The sequence below is a fragment of the Xiphias gladius genome, chromosome 14 (assembly GCF_016859285.1).
Source record: "Xiphias gladius isolate SHS-SW01 ecotype Sanya breed wild chromosome 14, ASM1685928v1, whole genome shotgun sequence".
NCBI classification, from domain to species: Eukaryota; Metazoa; Chordata; class Actinopteri; order Istiophoriformes; family Xiphiidae; genus Xiphias; species Xiphias gladius.
The window spans coordinates 26,651,479-26,675,723 of NC_053413.1; the positions used below are offsets into that span (position 1 = coordinate 26,651,479).

At 45.6% G+C, this 24,245-nt stretch overlaps 1 protein-coding gene across 1 annotated transcript in view; it reads left to right on the top strand.

Moving 5' to 3' along the window:
* Positions 1–631: 631 nt before the first annotated feature.
* basp1 (brain abundant, membrane attached signal protein 1) overlaps positions 632–24,245 on the top strand; it is a 51,855-nt gene continuing 28,241 nt past the window's right edge. The window contains exon 1 of the mRNA XM_040143978.1: positions 632–751. The gene's annotated coding sequence lies outside the window, so the exon portion shown is untranslated. The remainder of the gene's footprint in view (positions 752–24,245) is intronic.

Consider the following 24,245-nt stretch of genomic DNA (forward strand, 5'->3'; position numbering starts at 1 on the left):
GCACGGATCTGCGCGTCAACAAGTGCGCCCGGCTCCCCGACAAGTCGCCCGACCGCCGGCGCAGTGCGTGCAGCGAACGACGGGGGGCGCACGGAGGCGACGAGACGGAAAGAGACAGAGAATGGAGGAGCGTTTCCACTAAGACAAGGGGGGGGGGGGGGGGGCAGAGAAAATGTACGATCTGAGTAAATAGGTGCTGATTAGAAACACGCACAACGCAGGGAAACGCTGGTCTCGCGGAGAAAATGTCCTCTGGCGCAAGCAGCTTCCTGCTCGGAGACATTGGTTGGTTGTTCTCTAACACACTAAAGGTTGGAGAGAATATTACTGGAATAATGAAGGGAAATTACGGCGACAGCGTTGGCCGTTAAATCGCCATAAATTACCCCTGAGTACAGGTGGAATTATGGGGGAATGAGTCGCCATAAAGCATCATATCGACCATGAAGCTTTATTAGAACATCACAGGAAAATCGTGGAAAGACTCCGACGGTGAAATTGTTTTCCCTTCGGGGGGGGGGGCTTTGGACCGCGCGTCTCTGCTCCGCGTGCCCGCGTGCCCGCGCGCACGCGCGCCGGCGTACGTGCGGATGCGTGTGCGCGCAGGCGGAGGATCGCCGAGCCGAGCCGTACCGTGCAGCAGGCACAAGCCGCCGGGCGCGCAGCAGAAGCCGCAAAAAAACACACTACAGCAGCCGCCACTCGAAACCGCGAGGAGAGCAGAGGGAGCGTCGCGACTTCAGTGCCCACGGTAAGAGCCGCCACGTCGGTCGGTCCTCCGCCTTCCCTCTCCAGAGGAAGCTCTGGGACATTTAGATTTACAGGCAGAGACACGTCTCTACATAGATTTAGTTCTTTTCCATCCCTTTTGTCTTTTTGCGTCTCTCCCTTTGTGGAGCCGGGGCGCACGCTGCGGGCACGAGACAGAGGATCCCGTGGATCCGAATATAAAGAAAAGACCCCAGAACCGGGTCGAACCGACGAATTCCGAAAAAAAAAAAAAAAAAAAATCCAGAAACTGGATCCTCGTCGGTCCCCCTTTTCCCCGAGCGAGAAAAAAATGTGCACGAGCTTTAAAAAGGGGTGTGTGCAGGCTGGGGGAACACGCGCCCCAGCCCTCACTCACAGATTCTCGCTTTCTCACACTTTTATTGAGGAATAGCGCGTTTGGGCCGCGCACGGGAGCGTCTCCTCGCGCGCTTCACGCGCTCCCCGGCATGCATCGATCGCCCTGACATTGTTTATGATGATGTATTTTCCACAGGCTGCTAGGCAACGCAAAGGGGGGGGGGGGGTCGGTTTGGGTTGTTTTTCCTGATCATTTACAGCCGGTAAACAGTTCAGCGTTCAGGGATGAAGAGAGCTCTCTCCTCCTCGCCCCACCTCTTTGTCTGTGTGGAGGTGTGACACCCTTTGGGCTGCGTGCGAGCGCCACACGCGCGGACCACGCGCATCCGGCGTCTCTAACCAGGTTATGTCATGATTCAGATGAATTATTGATCTCATATTCCCGTTTTATTAGAAGAAGGAGGACGGAGGGCGAGATGGGGATTTGGGGAGCGCGTGTGGAATGAGGAGGGGGCGATGGAGAACCGGGGGGGGGTCTATCTGAGCCCCCCCCACACACACACACACACACACACGCTCATTAAGTCCGTCTTCTCGCTCCGCTTCTGCTGATGCTGCGTCGATGTCGGACGCTATTTCCGCCGCCAGTCAAACTTCTATTAGCCGTCCTCCGTCGGTTAATTGCCTGGTCCTTTGTTTGCCGCGGCGCGCATGCGCACTGAGCGTAGGGTGTGGATGGGAGAGATGCCACCTTGCCTGTCAATAGGATGGAGAGGAGGAGGAGGAGGAGGAGGAGGATGGTGTTTTACTTGCTGGTTTATTTGTTTATTCCGTAGAGAAGAATGGACTGTAGAAATAAAATGAGCTGCTTTTGGTGGCGGTGCAACCGTGTGTGTGTGTGTGTGTGTGTGTGTGTGTGTGTGTGTCGGGAGATTCTTTCATGTTTCCCTGGGTCCGGGACGGCGGCCTGTGCGTGAATGGAGCCCCAGCGACGGCGATGCTGTATCCGAATCAGACCGTTTTCTGATTGTGGTGTCGCTCGGTCGATCGTTGATTCCCGGTGAACCCGTTAGTCGACGGAAAGAAAGTCGATCGACGTCTTCAACAGTCAGTTCGTCTTTCGAGTCATTGTTGAGCAGAAGCACCTTCTCGGCCGCGTGGGTTTGCGGCTGCTCTCTGTTTTTTACCGCTGTAGATTAGATGACTCGTGTGTGTGTGTGTGTGTACACACGTATTACTCATGTTGTGGGGACATGAATCTGTGTAAACAGTCACATTGTGGGAACTCAACTAACTTTTGGGGACAGAAAGCCACATGTATGTGTGTGTGTGTGTACACACGTATTACTCATGTTGTGGGGACATGAATCTGTGTAAACAGTCACATTGTGGGAACTCAACTAACTTTTGGGGACAGAAAGCCACATGTATGTGTGTGTGTGTGTGAGTCTGAGAGAGATGACTTGAGTGTGTGTGTGTGTGTGAGTCTGAGAGAGATGACTCTGAGTGTGTGTGTGTGTGTGAGTCTGAGAGAGATGACTCTGAGTGTGTGTGTGTGTGAGTCTGAGAGAGATGACTTGAGTGTGTGTGTGTGTGAGTCTGAGAGAGATGACTTGAGTGTGTGTGTGTGTGAGTCTGAGAGAGATGACTCTGAGTGTGTGTGTGTGTGAGTCTGAGAGAGATGACTTGAGTGTGTGTGTGTGTGAGTCTGAGAGAGATGACTTGAGTGTGTGTGTGTGTGAGTCTGAGAGAGATGACTCTGAGTGTGTGTGTGTGTGTGTGTGTGTGTGTGTGTGTGAGTCTGAGAGAGATGACTCTGAGTGTGTGTGTGTGTGAGTCTGAGAGAGATGACTTGAGTGTGTGTGTGTGTGTGTGAGTCTGAGAGAGATGACTTGAGTGTGTGTGTGTGTGAGTCTGAGAGAGATGACTCTGAGTGTGTGTGTGTGTGAGTCTGAGAGAGATGACTCTGAGTGTGTGTGTGTGTGAGTCTGAGAGAGATGACTCTGAGTGTGTGTGTGTGTGAGTCTGAGAGAGATGACTCTGAGTGTGTGTGTGTGTGAGTCTGAGAGAGATGACTCTGAGTGTGTGTGTGTGTGAGTCTGAGAGAGATGACTCTGAGTGTGTGTGTGTGTGAGTCTGAGAGAGATGACTCTGAGTGTGTGTGTGTGTGAGTCTGAGAGAGAGTGTGAGTCTGAGAGAGATGACTCTGAGTGTGTGTGTGTGTGTGTGTGTGTGTGTGTGTGTGTACACACGTATTACTCATGTTGTGGGGACCTGAATCTGTGTAAACAGTCACATTGTGGGAACTCAACTAACTTTTGGGGACAGAAAGCCACATGTATGTGTGTGTGTCTGTGCAGAGGAAGGTGGGGAATGGCTGCAGCTGCAGGTTGAGTCACCACTGCTGCTACTTCAGAAAAAGAAAAAAAGAAAAAATCACATTTGATGCCACTGGGTGTGATCTGGTCCTAAAACTCTCGTACAAATGAAATAAAAAGATATTCTGCCAATGAGTCGAGGTTATTTTCACTTCCAGTGCAGTTTCGGGAGTTTTCCGGACACTAGTTTCCTGATGATTAGACAGAATAAATCATTTCCGCTTTGGGATACAGAAAAAAAATGGCCCTTTACTCCAGAGAAAAATAGGTGAATGAATATAACCTCGTTATTTCAAGAAAGTAAGATTTCCGGGGTTCGGTAACAGATACAATGAGCTAATAATGTCAGGCGGTGATGTACGACATATTACAGGAGTGCAGGGAGCCGTGTCTCGTATCCAGCACAGTGGTCCGAGACGAAACGTGGCCAAAATGTCCCCTGGGTCAGCTCCTCTCAGACACAGAGTCAGTAATACAAAGATGTATCGCAGGACTGTTTTTTTTTCGTATCGCATTAGTGTGCATCTTCTGGCCCATTCATCGCCATGCTACGGTACCGTGATTACAAAATGAATGCTCCGTACTTGGTTGTAACACCGGCACCCTGTCTGAGTCTGGGTGTGAAATCCGGGAAGCGAATTCTGTGGAAAGTAGCCGCCGTCGCAGCCGGTAGTTTGACAGAGCAGCTCTCAGCAGTGGCAAGGTATAAATGTGAAGTGTTGACTGGGTGTTTCATTCTCTATAAAGAGCCCATGAGCCGGGACACAGAGAACTTGATAAGACTGTCAGACCCAACTGCTTCTGTCTGATAACCATCCAGCGTCCATCACCGCGGCATGCCGGCCTGACCAGAATGAGGAAGTTGGATGTTTCAATTTCCTGTCAAAGGAAGCGTGACACTGTATATTAAATGACTCCAAACTTTTTCTAGAAGTCTTATTTTTGGTGCTGTTTATGTTGAGTCGGAGTCACAGGGCAGCAGAGGGAAGATGGAAGACGGCGCGACGATCATCGGGAGTTTTCATTTCCCGACAACATGGTCATCGGCTGCCTCACAGTTTATTTATGTCTTTTTACAGACGTTGTAATGAGTAACACGAAGCATAGTTACAGTATGTCTCACCCAGAACACTGAGGTCATGTCCTCCATGTGTTTTCCAGGGAGTTTTGGGATTCAGCAACCAGCGACAGGGAAATGACTACGGTTGACAATGACCCTTAGCAGGATTTTTTAAAGGCCGATTCCTATGTTTTTAGACTCAGTATCTTTAAACGTAACTGTCGCTCCCATAATAGCTGCGTGTCAGTGAAAATCATTTACAATTAAAAACTGTCCGCAGAGATTTTAGCTATGAAGTATATCTCGCATTTGTTATCTCTGGAAAGACATCATAAAAAAAAAAAAAGGACATTTTTCCATGCTGTAAGCACCACAAATAAAATTCTGTTCACCCCAACTGCATTGGGGTGGCGGCAGCAAACTTCGCAGTAGTGATCTCCAGACCTGTGCAAACAATCCCCACACCAGATACGGCTGGGGGTTAGCAGTGGGCGGTAGGCCTACACAAGGACTCAACCCTGCTCTACACGGTTCATGTAGCGTTAACGTTGGGTGAAAGTGGTTGCGTCTAGTGCCAAAGATAAATCGAGTTATCGCCACCTCTGCAGCTCTGCTGAACTTTCTAGCCTCTTTTAGCTCGGAGTTTTAGCTTTACGTCACATTTTCTGTCCGGTTCAGCGTTTCAGCGTTTCAGCAGCAGGCAGCTGTCTTTAGCCAACGAGCTAGTGGGTGAAAAACGCGGAGCATCTAGCAAATAAAGCAAAACGAGATGTTTTTCTGAAGCAGGTCGAGAGTGAATATTGCATTCATCAGGTGAGCGCGAGTCCAATGGGATGATCATGTCGCTCTGTGTCTGCTGGAGGAGTAAATAGGCAACTGTCTGCTAACATATCGGCCGTAACAACTTTAAAATTTGTTGTTTTGCTGCTTTTCTGCCTCCTAGTGGCCAAAAGATAGAGACAGTGCCGCTTCGAAGACGCTGATTTCATTAATCCCGCTCGCACCCGTAAACATCTTCACAGTTTAGGTTTCCAAGATGGAAATACATTTGTGGATTTTGGGGCAATTGAGGGGCAACGGTGTACCTTTAATTCATTAAACAAAAGATGCAAAAATAGAAAGAAGCAAACAGCCAGAGCTGACAAGAGCCCGGCTTAAACATTAACACGAGTTTACAATTGCTACACCCGTGTCTTTGACCCCGGGTTTGATGTGTCTTACAGTCAGGGTTTCTGCGTCAAAAATGAAAGCTGAAGCGGTGGCCGGCCCGTCCTCGTGTCCCTGCCCTCCCCGGTCCCGCTGGAGGTTTGACGGCGGTGCAACATGTCCTCGTCCTCGGCAGCTCTTTCACCATGAGCGCCATCTGTCACATTGCGCCTCATCTTCCGGGAAATTACAGCTCAAACCGAAAGCGACAACGTTATCTGATATGTACCCCGGCGGGGCGGTAATGAACTCAGCTCGCTCTCTGCCGAATCCCAAATCCACTCACTCACTCGGCCGTCCTTGTGGATTTGAAATCATTTGACGAGGGCAGATAAAGGGGCAGTCGGACCATATTTCTTCCACTGACCTGTCCTCTTATCTGTGAGGGAGACAGATTCCGTCCTCAAAGCAGAGCAGACAGTGATAACATTTTGATAGTTATGAGATTTTAACAGCTAAACAATTTCATGTCGGACTTACATGGAAAACTGGCGCCTGTTATTGCGAAGCAATGGCCGTGAAAGCGGAGCAGATTATGGAGCATTGTGAGGGGGTTTTTCAGCTCTATCAACACCTGTGCTTGCAAAACAGGATCATTTTTACAGAGATGTCACTTGTGGTTTTGTTAAATAATAACTCTGTATTTGAATCGAAGTGAGATGGTTTGTTTACCGTCTGAATGTACACAGCAGGCACAGAGCGGCAACTCCCGGGAGAATTCCTGTTCAGTGATTTCATGAGTCCTGACTTCTGTGGAGGCATTTGTGATGCTGTATGCCGTCAATTATTAACCGCCGGAATGTCGTGATTCAAATGTGCAGGGTGAATTATAGATCAGTGTGAACCTCGAGAAAAGTTCACAGTTGTATCTGCCGGCTTTTTTTTTTTTTTAATCAGCAGCCATTTTGTTTCAGCACGCCAGTGCATCTGAACACCAACCCGTACATCTGGTGCATAGCAGTGCTGCTGATGAACGCCGATCGCGGTAAATGTAACAGTCGCTGTGAGGTGACGAAGAAAGAAAAATTTCAGCATTACTTGGGTTCGCCTAGTCCATGATCAGACTGACTCGTCCGCATGCAGGCACATCCCCCGCCCACCTTCACGCAAACGGCACATTCGGACAAGTTGGTCATGTGATTGCGGGGTAAACCCGGCTGTTGTTTGTGCCATCAGCTAGTGTTGAATTTACATTTCGCCTAAAGCCCTTTAGCCTCTGTCCACCACTGTGGTCCAGACTCAAATTTCCCAAAGACTATTGGATGGATTACCAGGAAATTCGGTACAGATGTTCACATCTCCAAGAGGATAATGTTCTGAAGAGGACTGTGGTAACTTTGGTGATCCTGTGAATTTTCCTCTAGCGCCATCTTTAGGTCAACGTTTCCACTTATCCAGGAAACAGTAGCAACACGTGCGGCATGGATTGGTACGAGGTCTGGTACAGACAGTCAAGTTCTCCAGAGGATGAAGTTTACCGACTATTTGTTGATCCCTTAACTTTTCGTCTCGCACTATCGTGAGGTTAAAATTTCAGTGTGCCTGCAAAACTAATGACATTCCCATCAGCCTCAGCCTCAGTCAGTATCAATTGGCGATTTTTGCATGCTAAGATGCAACTAGCAGCTAGAGAACCCAAAATTTGAAACGCTCAGTGGTTCCGTGGTGTAATGGTTAGCGCTCTGGACTCTGACTCCAGAGATCCGAATTCAAATCGGGGAGGGACCTGACTTGGGGGGCGGCTGTGGTTCAGGTGGTAGAGCGGGTTGTCCACTAATTGCATGGTTGGCGGGTTGATCCCCAGCTCCTCCCGTCCCTGTGCCAGAGTTGCTGGACCAAATTGCTTTGGGTAAAAGCATCTGCCAAGTGACTAAATGTAAATATTTCTCTCAGGAGTTGGTGCAGACCAAACCAATTAAGCTGCATCAAGAAACAGTCTTCAACATGAACTCTAACCTGATTTTATAAATGCTGAACCCCATGTCTTTGATCCAGAGTTCCGTGTGACTTATAATTGGTGTCTCTGTAGCATATCTGCAAGAAAATGAAAGTGGCCGTTCTTTCTTCTCATCTAAGATGCTGAACATGGCAAACATTACCTGCTACACATTAGCATGTTAACGTTTTAACTGTTAGGATGTTAGCGTGCAGAAGTTAGCTTTTTAGCTTGTTTTAAGGGAGATTTCTGTCAATATTAACAGTCAGTTTAATCATTTTACCAAGCATACAGCATGAGATGCATTGAAAGGCAACGGGTAGCTGCACGATAAGAGAACCAGGGGAAAAACTGGGCAGCAGATAGATCCAGTAAGCATGTTCTCCTTTCTCAGAAACCACGGGCCTTTCCAGTGGTGACTCCTGTGGCTACAGAATGAAGAAAAACGGAAAATCTGGACACGTAGCAATACCAAATTTATTCAGCCGTCACGATGAACACGTTTGAGCTCCACAGCCTTAAGCAACCATCAGCAGCTTCCATCCCCCTCTCTGTCTCTCCTGTCCTCTGTAAAACTTTGACGACTGCCTCGAAAACGGTACGGGCGCCGCTCTTTACGTGAATCTTAAACAGTCCAGAGATGGAGTCTGAAAATAATGAGATGGTACAACAGAGTTTAGACTCGTAGGTGCTCGGCCTCCTCGCGTTTGTGTTGCAGTCCCAGTTCTGTCAGCTCCCATCAGCGAGAGAGGAGCTGACGACAAGAAGAAAATTACAAGAATATCTCGCTGGATTTTTTTTCCCCTCAAGTGCGAGACGTGATCAAGGGCCTGTCTGAAACACTCAGAGATGTTTGTGTGTGTGTGTGTGTGTGAGACAGCGAGGAGGTGGATATGTGTGTTTTCAAAATGCATGGTAACAACAAGGGTCTGATTTTACAAAACTGTAGGACTGTATGTCAATATTTGATTATACCTGATGGGTTAGAAGCAGAAATTTAGTCAATTCTGTTTTTAATTCTATTTTTGAAATACTTCATTAATTCTTTGTCTTTTGTTATGATTGCATGCATTCTTTGATTTAATCTGTTCTTATTTTTTGTCTTTTATTTAATTACTTTAAAGCAATTTACTTGAAAATTAATTTTTTTGATTTTATTTAAAAATCTATTTTTAAAACTAAACTAAAACTTTTAACAAAATGATGTTTTAAAACGATTTTATATTACAGATCTATATAAATAGGTAATAGTAACATTAATTTAAATCGATAAAACAAACTATGATTAAAATAAATTCAATGTAGCTACATTGAATTGAAGAAATTACATTTAAATTACATTTTAATAGAATCAGACGATAACATTTAGTTATTTAATAAAAATTCTCAAGTTAAAATTTAATAAATGTAACTTTAATAACATTTATTTATTAATTATGATATTATTTATTTATTTATTGATCTGTTAATTTGAAATTCTAATCATTCTGAACAAATAGAAACTGACTTGTTAAAACCCATAACAAGCTTGACGTTGACTGAATGACTGGACCTCTCGTTTTGCCACTTGCTCAGCTATATCACAGTTGCTACTAGAAAGACCAATTATAGGCCATGTAGTCTGTTCGTGCCCCCTGTCCTCAATGAGTCCGGTCTGCCTGCACAGTGCTGGATAATGTGTGTCTTGCCCCCCCCCCCCCGGGGCTCTTTTCAGGGTTAGCTGGAGTTTAGAGACGACTTTGTCCCGTCTCCTCGTCTGGCCTGCCACCCAGCGTCGCTCGCTGCAGGGCTGCCCTCTCTCTCACACTCTCGCTGTCTCGCTGTTGTGGCTGTGGACGGCGCAACGCCCGCCACGTCCTTTTTTGCTCCAGCGGAGTCTGGCCATGAGCTGCAGACGCGCTGGTGACCGGGGTCATTTAGATGCGATGCCGAGAGGGCCGCTTTAGCCGAGCCAGCCAGTCGGACAGACGCACAGACAAGCAAACGGATGAAAACATACTGCAGCCGAGTGGATGTCAGCGTCTGCAGAAATAGATGCAGTTGTGTTGTTAGATCTCCGCCTGAAGCCAGTTTTAACCGCCGCATCCACGGGCTCGAAGCCGACTCCGGTTTCTGGTTCCATTTTAAGGTCATGACTGCAGTTTCCCTTCTTCAGCTTGTAAACAAAAGTCACACGACTCACGTGCAGATCCTTCATTAGAAGCACAGGGTTGTTGAAGGGATTTTGGAACCTGGCTGCAGAGATTTTCTCCCACTCAGGCAGAAATGTTCTTTTTATTTATTCATTTATTTATTTGCTCGTTTGTGGTGGAAAAGGTGGTCTGTCGGCAGAGAGAAGACACGTGACATACACTCTTTTTGGGCAAAGTAAGGCTGCTTTGACTTGGGCCAGGCCCTGTCGGCCTGTTGTGACACAACCGCTCTAGAAATGCGGACTTGGAAGACGGCAGAGCCTGAACTGGCACGTTGGCGGACAGAGGAAACACATTAATTGATGACAGTCTTTGCACCAGATGTTGGGACCCGCTGAAGGGATTATCTCCCATTCGGCCGCCAGGGGCATCGGTGAGGTCCAACACTGATGTCGGTGATGAGGTCTGGCTGGCGGTGGGTGTTCCAGTTCGTCCCGGGGGCCTTGGGTGTGGCTGAGGTCAGGGTTCTGCGCGGACCAGTCCAGCTCCTCGCAGCCACCTGCGGGCTCTCAACACCTGAGCTGGGAAAGCGTTGGGTTGGATTGCCCTCTCACTCATATTTTCTGGTGTCTGGTGCGACAAGATTTCTGCTGTCACCCGGGAGATGAACTGAACTGAAGCAGAAACCACTGCAGAGCTCAGACAAACTGCAGTGAACGCGCCAGTTGTGAGTGCAGCAGGGTGTGTGTGGTTACACAGAGGTGAGTTACCGTCGCAAAGCCCGCCCGCTGCGGCATCTTCGCTGTAGTCTAAACATGCGACGTGTCTGCGTATTACAGCTTCAGCTGCATTTGATTTTGTAGCGGCGACTGTGGGACTGATCTGCCGAAAGAGGGAAGCGTAAAACGCGGCGCGTGTGTTGCATGTCTGGTCTGCGTGGGCAGCGGCAGCAGCACTTGATAAGAGCTCTTTTTTATGTACATCTTTTGCTGGTGAACTCACTGCCGCCTTTAAACGGCTGAGGGAATCTTTCTCTCCCTTCATGTGTCAGATTTATGGGGAGATATTAAAAGTTATTCCGGGAAAGGTGCCTCATGTTTCCCCGTGCAGTCGGATCTAGCTGGTAAAGCCGATCATAAACATCACAGAAAACTCCCCAGAAAGCAGTCAAAGAGTTATTACCTCCATCTCTGGGCTCAGAGGCGGGAGGGGTAGAGCGTCGAAAGGATTTTTAGACCAGTCAGCCTGTGTCCTCAGATGGGATTGACTGAGTCACATTTTTAAGTCCTGTAAGATGCCCAAACAAACTCGATCTTTCACGGTGTACACACCTAAATATTGAGGACGGTTCAGGTGCTACTTCATCCTTTCGATCGATGGTTATGATCGATTCAGTTATCAACATTCACTGAGACGATCCCCACACGGCACTTTGTCATGTGAACAGCCGTGTTGTATTTGGTTAAAATCTATTATGTTGCTTTATGGCACAGAACAGGAACCTTTTCTTAGTTGTGATAATCGCACTACTTCATTCTAGTTCCGCCATTTAAACAGCACAGTTTCAGTCTCGATTTGTGGTTTTGGCTGCTGAAAAATTTTTTTATACACAAGATCTGTAGCCAGGGGATCAGGCCCAGGAACAGCAAGACTGAGAATGAATGAAAGTGTCCGCACGTGTTGCTACTGTTTCAGTTTAAGTCTCCAGCCATGCTAGCAGCTCCGTGAGGCTGTATTTGTTTCCCATATTCACCACTTGGGTGCTAACATTTGCTAACTAGCACTAAACACAAAGTACAGCTGAGGCTGAGGGGGATGTAATTGGTTTTGCAGGAATTTGGTCATAGAGCAAAGTGCTGAATAAACTAAAGCTTTGACCTGCTGGTGGCGCTAAAGGAAATCTCAAGGGCTAATTTTGAGCAATGCTTAAATCCGACTCAGACTGTCAATTTCATCAGTCCTCCTCCTTTACTGTGCGATGATAAAGTGTCTTTGGTAGGCAATAAAGTAGAGAAGATGTAGTTCCCTGTATAGGAATAGCAATCCAATAGCAAGCAAAATGAAAAACTGGGATTAGTGGAAAACAATTGCTGCCTGAGAAGTAAGAAACCAATACAAAAACTGATGATAGTCAATCATGTAAAACATGGACACAATTTGCAGTTAATGGGGTAAAACATGCAAATCAACTGATAGTCTTTAAAGACCCGTTTCCCATCAGAAACCTTGTTCCATTCCCAGAACTTTCTCAGAAATGTTGCTTGGCCTCGATCCATTCTGAGAAACCCGCCCCGCTCACCAGTGCAGCCCTGCAGAGATACCGACTGATGTCGGACCGAGTCTGGCTCCGGGTTGGAAGCCGAGGGGCCTAAGGGATCTTTGCAGACAGATGGAAAGGAGGATGATGTGGGACACTGGGATGGCAGAGCTGCTAGTGGTGATCCTGAAGCGATTGATTGACGGAGGAGACAGAGCCCTTCAAAGCTGAGCTGAGAGCGAATATTCAGCGCTAAAACAATCCCCAGGTGGTTTTGGTAGCCAAGTGGAGCTTCTCCCCTGCATGATGTGTGCAGATTATATCTACGTCTATGATATTTCTAGTAGTCTCGCCGGAGTTGGACAGTCCTTCAGGAAACTGTAGATAAGCCATAATTAGACATATCCCCGCTCCCGTATCTTACCCCATCACAGAAAACTAATCTACCTCTCTGTCTGGCTCCTGATTCTCTCATTCCTTATAAAGCCTTGGTCATTGCAAGGTTACAGTAATATTTGTAGGTTATTCCTCACTGTTGCTGTTTGTCCTGTCGGTAATTCAGGAAATTGGAGCATTCTTTATCACTGCCTTCACCGGGGAAAAGAACAGCTCTGCACAATTTACTTTTGCAAGTATTAAACGATTAAGTCAACCTTTCAGCCACTGAATCGTGGCAAATGTTTGTCCCCGAGCTCGTAATGATGTCAAATAAAGAACACCTGTACTTTGTCATGCGAGTACACATGGGGGATGTGACAAAAACGCGAGACAGCTCAAGGCAGAAAGCAATCAGGAAATCAAAAGAACTGAAATGCAGAGCAGAAGTAATCACAGGGAAGGAAATATTATGCCGTTGCATTTGCTGTAAGCTGTTCTGCGTAATGGCGTCGGATACATTTCAGATGTAAATGTGATTTCCCCTTTTGGGAACACCGGCTGAACCCCGACGCAAATCTCAGACCGATCAGCGGCAACGCTGACATCCACTAGCTCTCACCTACACAGCTCAGAGCTGTGCTACCACTGTATTTCCAGGGTTGTAGTTTCACGCATCCTGATAAAGGGTTTCCATTTGATCATTACCGCCCACGACAGCGTGGCTGCTGCCGTTTTCACCTTGTGAGTCTGTGCGTGTGAGTCTGTCTCTGTGCCTGTCGTCCTGGCAAAACCTGGTCCCGGAGACACCTGCTGTAGCAGGATCCACCACAGGGGTGGTTTCGAGGACTCTGGCAGGTGTGTGTCTTCAACAACTGTTGAAGATAGTGTCACGAAACTTTACAGGTGTTTAGCTGAAATCAAAATGAAGGCAGAGTTGTAAGATGGCCGTGGTCCGACCCATGAGCGCTGAGTACTCATGGGTTGGAACGTCAGCACGTGATGGACGCTGAAATAATATTCACTAATAAATATTAGATTATTAATAAATCACATATGCTTCTAGGTGAATTTATTATACGTCAAGTGCTATTTCACATGCAACATCCCATGTGACTTTGTTTTCACAGGTGGAAAAAATGTGGAAAATCCCATGCAAAACATTTCACGTGTGATGAATGAACATAATTTGTAAGGCATGATGATACAGGCCCTGCGTTGTGCTACAGTAACTCAAATGTATTGATAGGCCCACTTTTACAAACTCTCTGCCTGTAGTTGTGGTTAAATACTCTACGGCAGTTTCCTCGTCCCTTCGCTGACACATGGCCTGGATTTCCAGGTATTCTATTGATCTCCATGTGTGCTTAAGACAAGACAGAGAAAGGGAGGGGTCTTCAAAAGCTGCCCAGAACAAGGCTGCCGGATATTATTGATAACATGCAAACACAGCTGAGAACACAAAGGCCTCAGCCCTCTTCATGACGCAGTCCACACGACAACACGACGCACGCAATGGTTAGGACACGGTGCGCCATGTTTCTGCTCTTATCGAAATCTGTTTTTACTATTGCTTGACTTGGTGTGAAAACCTGTGTGATATGTGTTGTACTGTCAATGTGGGCCATGAAATGTCGAGTATCTGCCTGCTTCTGCGTGTGTGTGAGAACGCCCAGTTTGCATTGAGACCACACCGCAGCTACACCGGGTTTTTTTCCCCACAGGTCGCCAGGTCAAAGGTGAACAAGTAATCCAAGTACTTGGCTGGCGATTCCCCATTTTTCTCCCCCCACCTTGAGTCAAAAGAAGTCATAAAGCACCCAGCTTGCCAGGCGGGTGGGCCTCCTCATTTAAATTCAGCAGTGCCTGCGAGGAAAGATGCAGAGACGAGATCACGATTCCTTTGAAAGTACACAAACCGAGTACTTGACAGCACTCGAAGTCTCCTTTCTTAACAGCATGTATCTGAGTCTGGGCGGCATCGGTGTGTGTGTTTGGAGGGAGGATTATTGGCAGGAGCCTGTGATGGAGTGGAAGATAGAGAAGATAGAGCCGGCTGTCACAACCGTTTTAGAAGAGTCCTTTTGAAACGACAGGGAGGACTAATGCATCCACCCTGCGCCTTCTCCAACTCCGCTCAGGGTCCATTTTGGTTTGTGGTTTATGATGTGCACTTTGTTGCAGCTTATCTTACATGTACAGCGGGCAGTCCTGCTCAAAATGGCTGCCGTGTGGACTGATCAGAGAGGATGGGAGGCGACGCTGCGAGGCCCTCAGTAAAGGACCGTCGTGCAACGAAACTGAATGTTTTATGCAGATAAATGAGTTCAGTGCTTGGCTTTGAAACGAGAAGAGGAAGAAACTGCGGCGCAGTAGTAGCTAAATCGGGTAGCGTGGATGGCGAAGAGGAACGCTGTGACAGAGTGGTGCGTTTATCAGAAAATAACAAACCCCTCTGCCAGTCAGAAGTGACAATGGCATAACAACCAGGTATTGTTGGTAGGAATGAAAGTTAAGCTAACTGGCTAAGAATTGAGAGACCTGAAACGATTGTAAAATCAAAATGACAAGATACCCTGTAGCGCTGTCCAGGTTAGACCAAAGAAATACAAACACAGAACGGCAGACACGTCCACGGCAGGCCTCCGTATGTGAGTATAAGGGACTTACTTAGACTAGTAGACAACATTGGCTAGCAAACTGCCAATGTGAAAACACAATCTCAGTCAGGGATTAAATGATCCAGCAGCACAGAAAGTTATTAATCCAGTATACTCAACTGGACTGGGAAATGTGTACGGTAGGCCAAGTGAAAACGCACAGACAGAGGAGGAATTACGTCGGCTGGAAGCATTTAAGGCACATTTAAAATTAGACAAAGACAACACAGAACAGCTGATCCACGACACACACTGCGTTTCTGTAAGGCAGACACAGTACTGGTCATTGTGTGGTTGTAGACTGTGTTCCGTAAACCAGGAGGTGGGCAGACAGTGTGCTCCGGTCGGACGTCAGAATGGTTTGTATTGTAAGTCGGACTAAGGTGGTACCGGTGCCATCACACAGAAACCCATCACTTTAACCCACCAGAAGCATGAAAATCATTACTCATTCCTTCGTGTCATTCGGCAGTTGTGAGATTATTTAGAACTATGGCTTCCAAGTAGCGTTACTAGTGCAAATAAAATAAATAACTGTACAAAGACAGGGCAAGTCAGTGAACGTTTAAATCCAGATTTCAGTGCAGCCAGAACTGAGTGCAGAGCTAAGGCCAGGGTTCATAATGCAGGCTGCAAAACACATCATAACATTTACGTAAATAGGACACGTCGTTTGTTTTTTTGTGGCATAAACCCTGCCACACAAAACCGGAGGATAACCGAGACCGTCCTCCTCTAAAAAACCAGCCCGTGGGTCGTCCCCGAAGCAGCTCATACGCATTTTACCGTTGAGCGACATCCGGTGGTCACAGTAATAATGATGGGAGCAGAGCAGGGGGTCAGCTGAAACAGCATAAAGAGCGACAAAGTCCACGTCAGGAGGAGTCTTGTGTGGACGGATGGGTCGACATGACACAGGAATCCGCTGTTGGTCTCCCATTCTAAACCAACAGTCATCGTTGTTTCGTTTAACCCTCACCGTTCCCCAACCTTAACTGCCTGTTTATTATTGGAACCGTGTCAAAGTACAACGATTAACCAGGCTGCTTCCGCTTTGTCACTTGTTACAATGTTGGTGCATTTAGTGGCTTCCAGAGGTAATGACCATACCACCTGTTCGGTTAACTAACACCTGACCACACCGCTCCTAAGCTTTCTGTGCGTCTGATTCCACAGGAGCACAGAAAACTTACGGTAGGTGTTCAGTATTGTATAACGAGATGCATTTTCATTGCCTTTTCCTTGTAGTCCTTCAGTCAGCTGAATGGGATTGCTTAAATGGCGTTTTGAGGAAAAGAACACAAAGTCGTTGATATTCTACAGCCACACTAGCCACTAATTTGCATCGCCATGTACCGGCCACTATTCATTATTCTGTGCCGTTTTCTATTTTCGTACCCAACGCATTATAGGTGGGATGGACAGGGTGGCTTTGTGTCGTTTTAGTCCAAAACGACTAATTGGTACAATTTACAGCAAGAATTGTTTTAAATTTAAAGCCATTGTCGCCCCATATGCACCCCATGCAAAGTGGGTCCTCTACTACGTGGCAGCCATAAAATAATGACTTACTTTTTCAAAACCGATGTATCATGTTTTCAGCTCTCCACAGCGGCATCAGTTAATAGCTCTCGGGCTCAACACTTCATCTTGTGTTTGATTCCCCTTTGATACCCAGAGACAATATTAGTAAATTGGTATTATAAATAAATTGCTTTGGCAGATTGACTGGTGTTTTGGCTCCTGGTCGCAGCTCTAATTGAGAGGAGTCAGAGCGTCTCTGACGGGCGGAGTGGACTGCAGTGCATCGCACGATTTAGTGGACAGAGGGGCAGGTTGCCAGAGTGAAAACATTCGCAGGCTTGGCAGCATCCTGAGCTACGTTCAAAGGGAAAAAGGCAGCGAGCAGCTCGGCCCTCAGTTATCGCTGTCTACGTATTTGGTTCAGTGGTAACCGGCATATTGTTGAGTTACAGTGTGGGTGTTGAATTGCTGATTTCCGAGGGCCGATATGCTTCATGTTGAGGTCAGCTCGGAGTTGTTCGTTTTTTAACATATTGCTTGATCTAGTAGTTTATTTCATATCAACAATGGATCCAATGGCTCTGTGTAATGGGAAGGGTGTTGCCATTAGTGACAAACCCACGGAGAATCATCACCTGACGCTGCAGAGCCTTACGGTGCATCTCAGCTCAGGACTCTGGTTATAGGAGCCGCAACTTTACTGTGTGGTTCAGTCCCACCGCTCTGATCCCCCTCATCCTCAGCAGCAGCAGGCAGCTGTCTTCAGCCAAGAAGCTCCAACAACCCCGCCGTATACTGCCCGCGCAGCACAAAATGACAGCAAAGTGGACCCAAGTCGGTTAATGCTACTTTAAAAGTGGAAATAAACCAAATCCTCATAGAGCCTCTGGTTGAATCAGTGTCATTCTTATTATAACACAAATCAGACATGTTTACAATGTAAACTAAGCACAAGTAGTTGTTCCAAAGTACCAGCCAGTCCACCAAGCAGGATCGCATTTCCAAAATCAATCAATCAAATCAATTTCTATTCACTCGTCATGCTAAATGTTGCTAAGCTGCGAACGGGCAATGATCCTGACGCAAAGAGCATGAGATCAGGATGCTAGAACCAGTGTCTGATCATTCTATCTTTGTTTCCTTGTTTATCTGCTATTACATTGTGTTTGTGTGAATCTGGTTTCCCCATAACTATGAGTCAGTGTGTATAGGAGGCTGTTATCTACACACACACAACCAGCTCCTCTCATGTTGATTCATCTCCGGACTCAGTGCGACTGAGGAATCTCATCAGACTCCTTGTCACTCTGACAGGCTGCGCATCCAACCAGAACGAATGTCATCTCTCTGTAAGGCTGTCTGTGCTCAGCCGAATGTGTCACATCTATTTGTCTGCATAGTCTCTGTGTCTGTGTGTGTGTGTGTGTGTGTGTGTGAAAGACTCTGGCTAGTGTCAAACTCAAAAACAAGGACCCTTTTTGTCAACTTTATCTCCCTCGGCTCGACTCTGGCTGACCTGATCACGGCAAAAGCCTATTGCAGGGGGCTCTCGGCATCATAGCCATTTCGCCCACTTTGCTACCCAGGGATTTCAGTACCTGCGTACAGGTACAGCAGGTGTTAATTACCTGGGAGTTTCACGTTTTCTGTGGTGATTTATTCAGTGATTCATGATGTAGGATACGTCTGCCCGGATTTGTAATTTGTGAAGTCACACTTTCAGGCACGTATTTGTGTGAATCACCGGGTAAAACCGAGCCCATATGAACATGGCTGCGTCGGTGTGTGAGTTTAGGTAACAAAATACCAAAATGACATTTTATCCATCCCTCCCTTTGAGGAATATGAACATGTTTTTTATTGCAGGCCCTTTTTGAATCGAGCAGACTCATGGCAGGATTAACCTGCTAAGGGCCCCAGAGCTAAATGTAGCTGCTGGGCCTCTGTTAGCCCGTGTACAGAATTCCTATGCTAAAATATTACAGGTTTGCTGTGTGGCAATTTAATTAAACACATTAATTGATGCAGGTAATCAAGCAGGACCAGCATTAATGCCCGTGTCACGTCAGTTGATAATGTGCTTTTCTGCTTCATATTCTCAAATCTACAATTGAATTAACGCAAATCAGTTGCCACCTAGTGACCCCGGGGGCTTCAAGGGTCCACTGGAGCTCTTGGTCAGTTACCTTCCTCGCACAATATAAACCAAACCTCTCAAATATCAAATCTTGTGAAAACTGAGGCAACTGTACGCGAATTTCATCAACCAAACACAGTCTATGATTGGTAAAATTATGATTTAAATGAGGGATTATCTGGTCAAAGAGTTCTAAACAAAGCAACGAATTTGACCAGATGTTCGGTGCCAACTTTTGGCTCTTGAAAGTTAACACACACATTTCTGCCTGTGCCACAAACATATTAAGGTTCAAACAAGTAATTACAGTAGCTTTACCTTTTTTTCTCCTTCTACCATGAGGTTCTACCATGTTTCTCATATTGTTTTTATGTACATAAGTTACATTATTAAGGGCTAAACAGGAAACTTGGAGGTTATCTATAAACAGGAAGTTCTGGGTGCTGGTTCTGCTTTGTTAAATCAGGAACTAACGACTTATGTAAAGCAGAAATGCACCCTTAACAATTGGCGGGATAGTGCTCAACCTATCTGCACATTGAACACTGAACACCATGACCCCTCGACCTTTGAAAGCCTGCTAAATATTGACAGTCAACAAAGTAATAAAAAAAATCTCACGTACCCCAGTTGACCTTTCTTTTTTGAATGTTTGGACAAGTGTGTTACGTGTGGGTCGTCTTATGACAAAGGAATAAACCAAAATAAACCCTTCGCACAGGAGGAACCAGAGATAACCGGTACTTTTGGCCGACATGAATGGACACAGGGATCAGGAAACAAATACAGCGTCGCATTTTCTTCTCCCCATTCTTGGTGAGGGTTATGGAGCGGTTAGTAGAAAAATATTACATAAAGATATCTTCAAATCTTTTGGTGGTTGTTGTGGTTAATTGCATAATGTTTTGGAAGCGCAAGGACGGTCGTATTAAGTTTCTGAATTTCCTGGTGAATAAGTGTTTCCATCCACTTAGTATCAGCGTCGTCCTTTTTGAGGGTTTCGGCATCATTCGGAGTTCATTCACCTGTCTGCTGCATGGTCTCGATAAAGGTCCAGCATGCAGCTAACATACTGTGTCGTTTAGGGTTGTATCTCCACTTGGCCTTTTGAGGTAATTCGTCAAAAGACATTTTGCTGTGACATTTTAATGCCACAGTAGTGTAGCAGATGTGGGCCCACATCTGCAGGTCCACCTCTGAGCGTTCTGCTCGGGTCCTGTCGCCGGGACATTAAAAAAGTGTGAGAATGACCTCATCAGCTCCATGCAGTGGATCCATAAGTGATGCGGTGCAGTTACATTTGAATGATTTTGTCCTCTAAATCTCCGGCTGTGGGCTTCCGGTTGCCTAAAGTGACTCGTACTTAATGTCTTGGTTCCTAAAAAACGATTCGTCCGTGCTTTTCCCACTACGAGCAGTCCGAATGTCTGCTGTGAAACGGAAACAGACTTAGCCAATAAATCATGACATACACAAAGCACATGACGTAAACATCCACTGAAGAGACGGAAAATAGCGGAAGATGACTACACCCGATCTGTGCGGAGCCAAGAGGATTGTGTAGCATTCCTCAAACTAATGCCAAACTCCCATCATGCTTCCTACATTGTTTTTCACCATTTGAGCTTCAAGTGGAGCTTTTTTCTTAAAAACATAATTTTGTTGTGTCCTCTTCTTTGGCAGTGGCTTAATGGCAACAACTGGAAACTCATCCCCATTGGCTGTTTGTCTTGACCAGCTCCTAATATTTACATATAGTAGTGGATGCAAACGCATTCATTTGCTTTTTCCTTTGCCTATCTCTAAAATCTGCGTGACATTTGGACGGAAACCTTGCTGGTGTATTTCTAAAAATCAGCAACAATGTTGGAAAGGGCAAAATTTCCATCAGACAATTTTCTGCTGCTTAATGTCTATGAGGTCTGCCACTGCTTTAATGCCAAGCACTTGCCAAGTGGTTTTTTTTTGACATGCTCTTATTTTGCTGAGATTTTGCTGAGTAACATAGTAAGGTTTACTACAAACAAGATGTGGTTATAGATGATTATGTAAGAAAACTTCCTCGATCAGTTCAGAAGGTAATAATATGATACATATATATAATATGAATTAGTCAGGTTATGATTCATAGTTTTATCCAGTATAAAATTGCTAGAATAAAAGAAATCTGTTATGCAATTCAGGGGTTTGTTTCTTCTCATGGAGAAATCTCACTTGAAATAATTACAGATAATGATGCTGTTTTCAAGAGGAAATGTTCTGTTTCATGTGGACACGCTCCACTTTCTATTCCCAGAGAGCCATGATTTCCCAGAGGATGTGAGTCCTCTGAGGACTTCGCTGCTATTTTTGGAGACATAATTTGGGAACACGCACATTAATTTTCATAAAGAGGTAAATAAATGCTTAAGTGCTTTTTTATGGGCTGTTCTCTTGCTTTGGCAGTTTGGAGGCTACTAATTAAAATATGTCTTTTCCCATATTTTGTATCAAGTAGAAGGAACCATACTATGTATACTGTACATAATTCTGAAAGACATGAGTTTATTTACTTTCTTTCTTATCTTAAAACTCATCCAAACAGAACCAGTGCTCACTGGAGTTGTTTCAGCTTCATTTTCAGAGGATGTGAAGCTTTCTAGACTAGCTCTGGAGACCAAAGCTGTTATATCAAGGTTCATCAAGTTCACGACAACCCGGACAGGGAAGAAATACAGGAATTATGGAAGTCCATTGGCTCGTGTCCTGGATAGACCACATAAACCAAACGACGAGGCCTGAAAGCGAACAGACGGTGGCTCAGCAGGCTCTTCTTCTTCGCATTAAATCCCATTTGTTTGAAGGTTCCAATTCGTATATGAGAGAAGAATGGGGCTGGCGGCCAACATCCACAAACACAATGGGGAATTACAGTTTATCTTCATTATTTCCAATTTAATTTGACATTTAACTGCAGTGTTGTTGACCTTTACTCTGCTGGTCATTAGGCATTGTTACTGCCATTAAACCTGTCAATCAGATTGTAATTTTGAGGTTAAAAAGGCACTCGTCTGACCGTTTTCAGATAGTCTGACCGTATGGAAAAAATGGCAGCAACTGAAGAGGAAAGAGGAAACACGTACTCTTCCAACTGTAGACTGTTGCACAGAGCAGTTTGCTGTGTGAATACACTGAAGTAGGGCGGAGTACGGTATAGAATGCACTATGTACATGACTTTTTTTTTTTTTTTTGTTCACAAAAGCCTCTCTTTGTGTAAAAAGGTGTAAAAACCCGTGAGATCTGCGAGGATTCGCTGCCGCCTGCAAGGTGACGGACGGAGAGCCAAGCTAGCACTAACTCTAGCGAGCTAATCTCCTAGCACGCTTCCTGTCGGCTGATCACTACCGGCTGTCGGGGCTATGATCAGACTGTTATTTTGCACAGATCACCATCGGCTGCATGTTTGATGTCGTTGTTTTGTATGTCGTCATTAAAATATTTTAAAGTGGTGACACTCTGGAGGATTAGTTGCCTATTTGATAATTTGAGACATTGTAAAGTAATACTGAATATTGAAGGGATCCTGAAATGTGGTTATAGAAATGACGTTTTTCCATGAATACTCATGAAGGGTGTAGTGAAATATGTGTATTTTGGAGGGAGGTTGGCTAGCTGTCAGACTCCACTTAGCCTCAGTTTGATGCTATCACATTCATTGTTTTTACATTTGAGCGGTTGTCAGACACATTATATTTGAATCTCAGAAATAAACTGCTTTGTTCCAGCTAATAGATTTAAAAGAACAGAGCTGCACCAGTTTAATTAACAAACCCTACAGCATTTCTTCCTTTACTGGGGAGATATTTGACTCTTTTCTGACTTTCAGGGACAGTTGTCAAGTACAACATTTACTGTACACATACCCTAGCTAGCAGGAAGGCCAACAAAAAGCCTGTCGATAGTTCCTCTCAAATTTGCCCTTAACGAACTTCAGAGTCACTTCAAGGGGAGATACTGTTCATTTCCTCTCAATGTAACTTTTCATTTTTACCTATATATCCCGCTTGTTCATTTCACTGAAGTGATATCACACTTACCTTAAGTGAGAGTTTCAAACTCAAGAGGTTTCACCATTACATCAAAAGCTGAAGCTCTTAAATAGATTTCCCCTGCAGTTCAGTGGGACCTGGCTTATCTTTGGAAAACTCCAGACAAGAATTTAAATGGAACTTCTGCCAGTTTGAGTGAGGCTTAGCCACTGAACGTGCTTTTGTAATGATGGAAATAATTTGTGGGAGAGAATTTTTTTTTTTTTTTTTTTTTTTAAAGTAGGGCAAGTAACAGAGCATTTAATATTAAAGTAAAGTACTTTTATACCCTTTCACCCTGACTTGTTTTCTTCTTCCAAGGCCTTCAAGTCACACAGGGGGGTTTTATTGCCAAAGCTCTACCACTGTGACCTCTACCACTGGTTTCTGTTATGCTGCTAACAGACGAAACTGTCCTCGTTCTGCTGCTCGGCGTGGAAGGGCATCAGATAAAAGCTTGAAATGCAGAAAGTGGCGCAGATTTGTCGAGGCCGCGGCGTGACATTTATCAGGTGACGTGGAAGCGGGACCTGCTGATGGGGTTGACTGCTTAAGACCACTTTAGAGACAAAGAGAGATGAGAAGAACAGATAAAAGGGATAAAGTTTCTTAAAATGCTGCTGAGGCGCTGTCATCCAGCTGAAATCTATGCATGCAGACTGCGGAGACTGCTCCACGTCATTTACTGTACAAGGTGGCGTGAGATAAATGTTACAGAGAAACAGAAGTGGTTACCAGTAGATCAGAAGTTCAGTCCTGTAAATATTATCTGGCAGGCAGAGCTGCTGAAGAGGCAGAAGAAAATAGATTCTGTTTAAAACCTGACATCGGTCTCCTCTTAACGCCGCTGGTGTTATTCCATATTTTCCCTATTGACAGCAAATCCCATCAAAAGAGCAAAACCAACAATGCATTAAGGTCCGTCCAGGACGAGAAGGAGAACTACGCCGATAATGACGTGAGCGTCCACACGGCTGAGCGTTAACGTTCCGTAAACGGCGGTACCCAGCACGCGTTGCGCGCTCCGGCTGCGTCGGATCCCCGAAATGGATATCGATGACCTGTTACTGCGAGAAAGTCCGTAATGTGGGGTGTGTTTTGATTGGCTGTCGGTGCTTCCATCGTGCATCCAATCGCTCTGAACGTGACCCCAGTGATTGTGGATCGCCACCGTCGTTGTCGTAGTTGCCGTTGACGGCCCTTTTAATCCCTCTTTCATTCCTGTCTGTGGCTCTCAGCTCTGGTTCCTAGTGAAGGCATAAATCTTTAAAAGCAGCCCAGAGGCCACAAACATACAGTTTCATTTTTTATATATATATATAAAAAAAAGGCTCAGTCTTTTCCTAACACAGCTGCTCAGTGTAGTTTTTAATCACACAGTAGTCAGACATGATGAAACAGTGCATTTGTTGGAGACTATTTTCAACTGTGGATTAATACACAG